A 6,327-nucleotide genomic window follows, 5' to 3' on the forward strand; every position below is an offset into this window, starting at 1 on the left:
CCTCTTCCCCATACTGTTTATATTTATTTACTTTTCTGCTCTTTTGCACACCAATATCTCTACCTGTACATGACCATCTGATCATTTATCACTCCAGTGTTAATCTGCAAAATTGTAATTATTCGCCTACCTCCTCATGCCTTTTTCACACAATGTATATAGACTTTTTTCTTTTTTTTCTACTGTGTTATTGACTTGTTAATTGTTTACTCCATGTGTAACTCTGTGTTGTTGTCTGTTCACACTGCTATGCTTTATCTTGGCCAGGTCGCAGTTGCAAATGAGAACTTGTTCTCAACTAGCCTACCTGGTTAAATAAAGGTGAAATAAATACAAAATAAAAATAAATCAGAGGCAGGTGTTTATCGTTGTCTCTGATTGGGAACCATATTTAGGCAGCCATATTCTTTGAGTGTTTCGTGGGTGATTGTTCCTGTCTATGTGTTTGTTTGCAACAGATATGGCTGTTTCGGTTTTTCACGTTACGTTTATTGTTTTTGTATTGTTCGTCATTATCTTTATTAAAGATGTATGAAGATAACCACGCTGCATTTTGGTCCTCCGATCCTTCTCGCCTCTCCTCTTCAGATGAAGAGGAGGAAAACCCTAACAGAATCACCCACCACAACAGGACCAAGCGGCGTGGTGACAGGCAGCGGCAGCAGGAGCAGCGAAATCCAGATTTCTGGACATGGGAGGAAATATTGGACGGTAAAGGGCCCTGGGCACAGCCAGGAGAATATCGCCGCCCCAAAGAAGAGCTGGAGGCGGGGAAGGCAGAGAGGCGCTGGTATGAAGAGGCAGCACGGCGAGGCGGATGGAAGCCCGAGAGTCAGCCCTAAAAATTTATTGGGGGAGGCACACAGAGAGTATGGCGAAGCCAGGTAGGAGACCTGCGCCAACTTCCTGTGCTTACCGGGGGGCTAGAGAGACCGGGCAGGCACCGTGTTATACTATGGAGCGCACGGTGTCCCCAGTGCGGGTGCATAGCCCGGTGTGGTACATACCAGCTCCTCGTATCGGCCGGGCTAGAGTGGGCATCGAGTCAAGTGTCATGAAGCCGGCTCTACGCATCAGGTCTCCAGTGCATCTCCTTGGGCCGGCTTACATGGCACCAGCCTTGCGCACGGTGTCCCCGGGTTCACCTGCATAGCCCAGTGTGGGCTATTCCACCTCGCCGCACTGGCAGGGCGACCGGGAGCATTCAACCAGGTAAGGTTAGGCAGGCTCGGTGCTCAAGAGCTCCAGTGCGCCTGCACGGTCTGGTCTATCCAGTACCACCTCTACGCACCAGCCCTCCGGTGGCAGCTCCCCGCACCAGGCTTCCTGTGCGTGTCCTCGGCCCAGCACCACTCATCAGGCCAACAGTGCACCTCGCCTGTGCGCTGCCAGGGCCTTCCTCCTCTCCAGCACTGCTGGAGTCTCCCGCCTGTCCAGCGCTGCCGGAGCCTTCCTACTGTCCAGCGCTGCCGGAGCCTTCCCTACTGTCCAGCGCTGCCGGAGTCTCCCGCCTGTTCAGCGCTGCCAGAGCTGCCAGTCTGCAAGGAGCCGCCAGAGCTGCCAGTCTGCAAGGAGCCACCAGAGCTGCCAGTCTGCAAGGAGCCGCCAGAGCCGCCAGTCTGCAAGGAGCCGCCAGAGCCGCCAGTCTGCAAGGAGCCGCCAGAGCCGCCAGTCTGCAAGGAGCCGCCCGAGCCGCCAGTCTGCAAGGAGCCGCCAGAGCCACCAGTCTGCATGGAGCAGCCAGAGCCGACAGTCTGCATGGAGCAGCCAGAGCCGCCAATCTGCATGGAGCAGCCAGAGCCGCCAGTCTACATGGAGCAGCCAGAGCAGCCAGTCTGCATGGAACAGCCAGAGACGCCAGTCTGCATGGTGCAGCCAGAGACGCCAGTGTGCATGGAGCAGCCAGAGCCGCCAGTCTGCATGGAGCAGCCAGAGCCGCCAGTCTGCATGGAGCAGCCAGAGCCGCCAGTCTACATGGAGCAGCCAGAGCCGCCAGCCAGCATGGAGCAGCCAGAGCCGCCAGTCAGCCAGGATCCGCCAGAGCTGCCAGTCAGCCAGGATCTTCCAGATCCGCCAGTCAGCCAGGATCCGCCATTCAGCCAGGATCCGCCATTCAGCCAGGATCCGCCAGTCAACCAGGATCTTCCAGATCCGCCAGTCAGCCAGGATCCGCTATTCAGCCAGGATCCGCCATTCAGCCAGGATCCGCCAGTCAGCCAGGATCTGCCGGTGCCGCCAGTCAGCCAGGATCTGCCGGAGCCGCCAGTCAGCCAGGATCTGCCAGAACCACCAGTCAGCCAGGATCTGCCAGAGCCATCAACCTGCCTGAGCTTCCTCTCAGTCCCGAGCTTCCTCTCAGTCCCGAGCTTCTTCTCAGTCCCGAGCTACCCCTCAGTCCCAAGCTACCCCTCAGTCCCGAGCTACCCCAGTCCCGAGCTGTCCCTCAGTCCGGAGCTGCCCCTCAGTTCAGTGGGGCCCTTTGTTAGGATTACTAGGCCAAGGTCGGCGGCGAGGGTCGCCAATCTAAGGACGCGGAGTAAGCGGACTAAGACTGTGTTGGAGTGGGGTCCACGTACCGCGCCAGAGCCGCCACCATGGACAGTCGCCCACCCGGACCCTCCTCTATGGGTTAAGGTGTTCGGGCCGGGAGTCCGCACCTTGGGGGGGAGGGGCCTTAGTATTTTGTGTTTTCTTTATTATTTTGGTCAGGCCAGGGTGTGACATGGGTGAATAACGTGTTGGTTTTGTCTAGGTTTTTTTTTGTACGTTATGGGATTGTGGTTAGTGGAGTGGTCTAGAAAAGTCTATGGTTGCCTGGAGTGGTTCTCAATCAGAGGCAGGTGTTTATCGTCGTCTCTGATTGGGAACCATATTTAGGCAGCCATATTCTTTGAGTGTTTCGTTAGTGATTGTTCCTGTCTCTGTGTTTGTTTGCACCAGATAGGGCTGTTTCGGTTTTTCACGTTACGTTTATTGTTTTTGTATTGTTCGTCATTATCTTTATTAAAGATGTATGAAGATTACCACGTTGCATTTTGGTCCTCCGATCCTTCTCCCTAACAAAATCATTCAAAATTATCAAAATGAAAGATTAGAATTAAATTTGCTCTATCTACTAGTAACCCAAAACCTACACAGCATGTTCTCCAGTATAAGCATTTTTTTAAATTAACACTGAGTGTTAAATCAACACTGAAGTGTTGAATCCGTCGACTCATATAGACAACAGAACAGTGTTATTTAAATTAACATGCCACTTAGTGTAAAGCCTTGTTCAAATATTTCGCAGAGAGCCTTGCCTTTCGAGTGAATTGTAGAGTGATACCACCTATGCCTGTTTTTGTTAGTACATAGACATGGTTGTTGCATTTATCCATTTCTGGTCCTATTAACGTCCCCAAGTGAGATCCTAAGGAAATATGTTATCATTTAAAAAAATAACTCATACAGATCACTTTGAACCAATATCACATCCTTCTTTATGACATTTCCCAGCATGCTCTATTGTTTTGTTTCAATATCTATGTTTGTGCATTTATGTTGATTCATTGATTAATCTTACGCTACACAAAGATAGATACAATAAATTTTATAAACTAATCCAATCTGTTAGTTGAATTATTTGCACCAGTTACTGAAATGTTAGTTCCATTTTAAATAGTATCCTCATAACTTGACTTTGTCTCTAACAACACCCATGCCTGTATATACTCCTAACATTGGTTTCTCGGCATTATCACTTCAGAAGGCCTATGTTGTTGTTGTTGTTTTGGTCCTGTATGATGGTGATGAATCCACATTTCCCCCTTAGAGCTTAATAATTGGTAACACTTTATTTCAATAGTCCCAAATAGATGGTTCGTAGATGTTTAGTACTGTAAGTGTTCAACTAATTGTCAATATTTCAACTAACTATCCACTAAGCCTAACCTTAACCCTGCTATCTCCTAACCCTAAACCTAGCCATAACTGGAGCAAGCTGTTGTATATCAGTTGCATTTGGTAGTTTGAGGATCTGTAGATCATCTTGATGGAACTATCCAAATAAAGTGTAACCTAATAAGGTTTATTCAGTTCAATTCATGTCCTTTGTGACCTCCATTACTATTGATAAATCATTTATATTTTAATTTAAAAAAATCTTATGAAAGACAGAATTATGTTTTCAAAGCAGTTTTCATTAAGGTCAGAACAACCTCATCTCAAAAATCTCCTGTCAGCAACGTTTTTCTTGGACTTCCCCTAAATGACACAGGACGAGAGTTGTCACTGACAGGGGAAGGTTTGGGAAGGGGAACTCTATGGTCTATATAAACACATGGGCGACATTCACTTGACATCTGTTGGCGTGACTCTTCCTCCAACTGCATCTCTACCTGAGCTTTTGAAGGTGAGTGGGAATTATCTTCTCAGTAGTTTGTGGGTCAGTTTCCTGGACACAGATTAAGTCTAGTTCTGGACAAAAAATATATGTCCACGGAAATTCCCCATTAAAAATGCTTTTTAGTCAAGGACTATGCTTAGTCGCTGTCAGGAAAACTGGCCCTATTTCGTGACTGAAATTTGCTTGTAAATCTAATTTGCGACCGAAGATATATGGCTGGATATATCAATATTTCAATATTTGCCACATTATTGACATACTGTGTTCAAGCTCTCCATCCTGGTTTCCTTAACAGTCTATCTTCTTTCAGAAGGGTAATACTTTACATAAAGGTTTATGTTACAAAGGATGTATAAACAATTTACAATGAGCTTATAAACTGTTAAGCCTTTTTTAACGATTGAATAATGTTTAATAAATATAGCAAACAGTTAAGGCACGTGTATTTATTTACTGAATACTGAGCCTATACTGCTCTGGCTGGCAATAATAACATTATAATCAGTAACACTGCAGTCATATAGGCTGGATTGGAACGAAGACACAGAACTTCACATGGAGCACTGTGTCAAATACTGGTTTTCTTAAACCAATACTACAGTAACAGGAGATTACGTGCACCTGCATGCTAAAATAACTGTGATTGCAACGAAAAACCCACACGAACAAACCAGCGATTTAGCTGATCTTATGTTGATACCAGACAGCTGCAACTTTCCTTGTCTATGCTCTTTATTCCCGCCTCCAAGGAAATATAAACCTATCAGGAGCATTGAAAACCGTAAGGCTGCTGAATGTCAAATACTTATAAGAATATAGAAGTAGTAGGACTATACTTTTTTCAAACGTTTCATCTTAAATGGCAAAATAATACATGTGTTCCATTTGAAGTAACTTTATTAGCCTACATTTTCATTTGAGAAAAATAGATTACATAACTCATCACTATTACTTGATTTAGTTACACATTTCAAATGTTTAAAGTGCAGGGATAGTTCCCCCTGACTTAATAAGAAATGACTATACTATACTTTTAAAGATACACTTTAATTAATTACATAACTTGGAAATTACATGTGGGATAAATTAAAAGAGTAAATGTACCATGGTAAATGAGGAAAAACATTTGAGTTATAAGGAACGATTTCCAAATAGATAAATCGGCCTTAGCCTGTTAAAAAAGTAGGATTAATTTGTTCTGATGATAGTACTCACCAGAGAACTAAATCGTCTTGAAAAATGTTGCCATTTTTGTGAGTTGCCCACAACACGCTCAAAAGTTATCTAAATTTCTCTCTCTAAATTATAGATCTAACTTCATTGGAATATATATAGAACTTTAAAAAAAAGAAAGTTAAACAATTTGATCAATTTATCACGAAATCATTTTGTTGAAATATCTCAAAACATTTTTGTTGTTGCTGAGCAAGAGCAGTTGCAGCCAGGGAAGGTGTTGAGTAAATAATATGGTGACATCTGACACTAAAATAATTTGGTGGTCTTAATATGAATTAAAGGGGGGAGGGGGTAACTGTCCTCCCACAACAACTTGTGAAAGCTTGCAGATTATTAGGCTACAGATGAAATAAATGATGATCTTGCTGTTGTGTCCATAATAATCTCATCATGTAGACTTTACCCACACTGTATCGACAAGCTGTTGACTAGAACACACGTGCCAAGACCAGAGTGGTCATTTTTCATGACAAAACCAACAGTAGAGTTGAAAATGTGATACGTAGGAATTTAACCCCTCAAGTTACTTTCATGTACACTACATCATCATGCTAAGTCTTTTATCTGCAACAAGTCAATTCAATGGAAATGCATAATGTGGGACATTGCGTGGGAAATGGTGCATATGGTTTTGATGCGGATTTTAGAATATTTCCTATTAAAATCTGTCACCAATTGGATGGAAACCGAGCTGTTGATAACAATCA

The sequence above is a fragment of the Oncorhynchus masou genome, chromosome 30 (assembly GCF_036934945.1).
Source record: "Oncorhynchus masou masou isolate Uvic2021 chromosome 30, UVic_Omas_1.1, whole genome shotgun sequence".
NCBI lineage: Eukaryota > Metazoa > Chordata > Actinopteri > Salmoniformes > Salmonidae > Oncorhynchus > Oncorhynchus masou.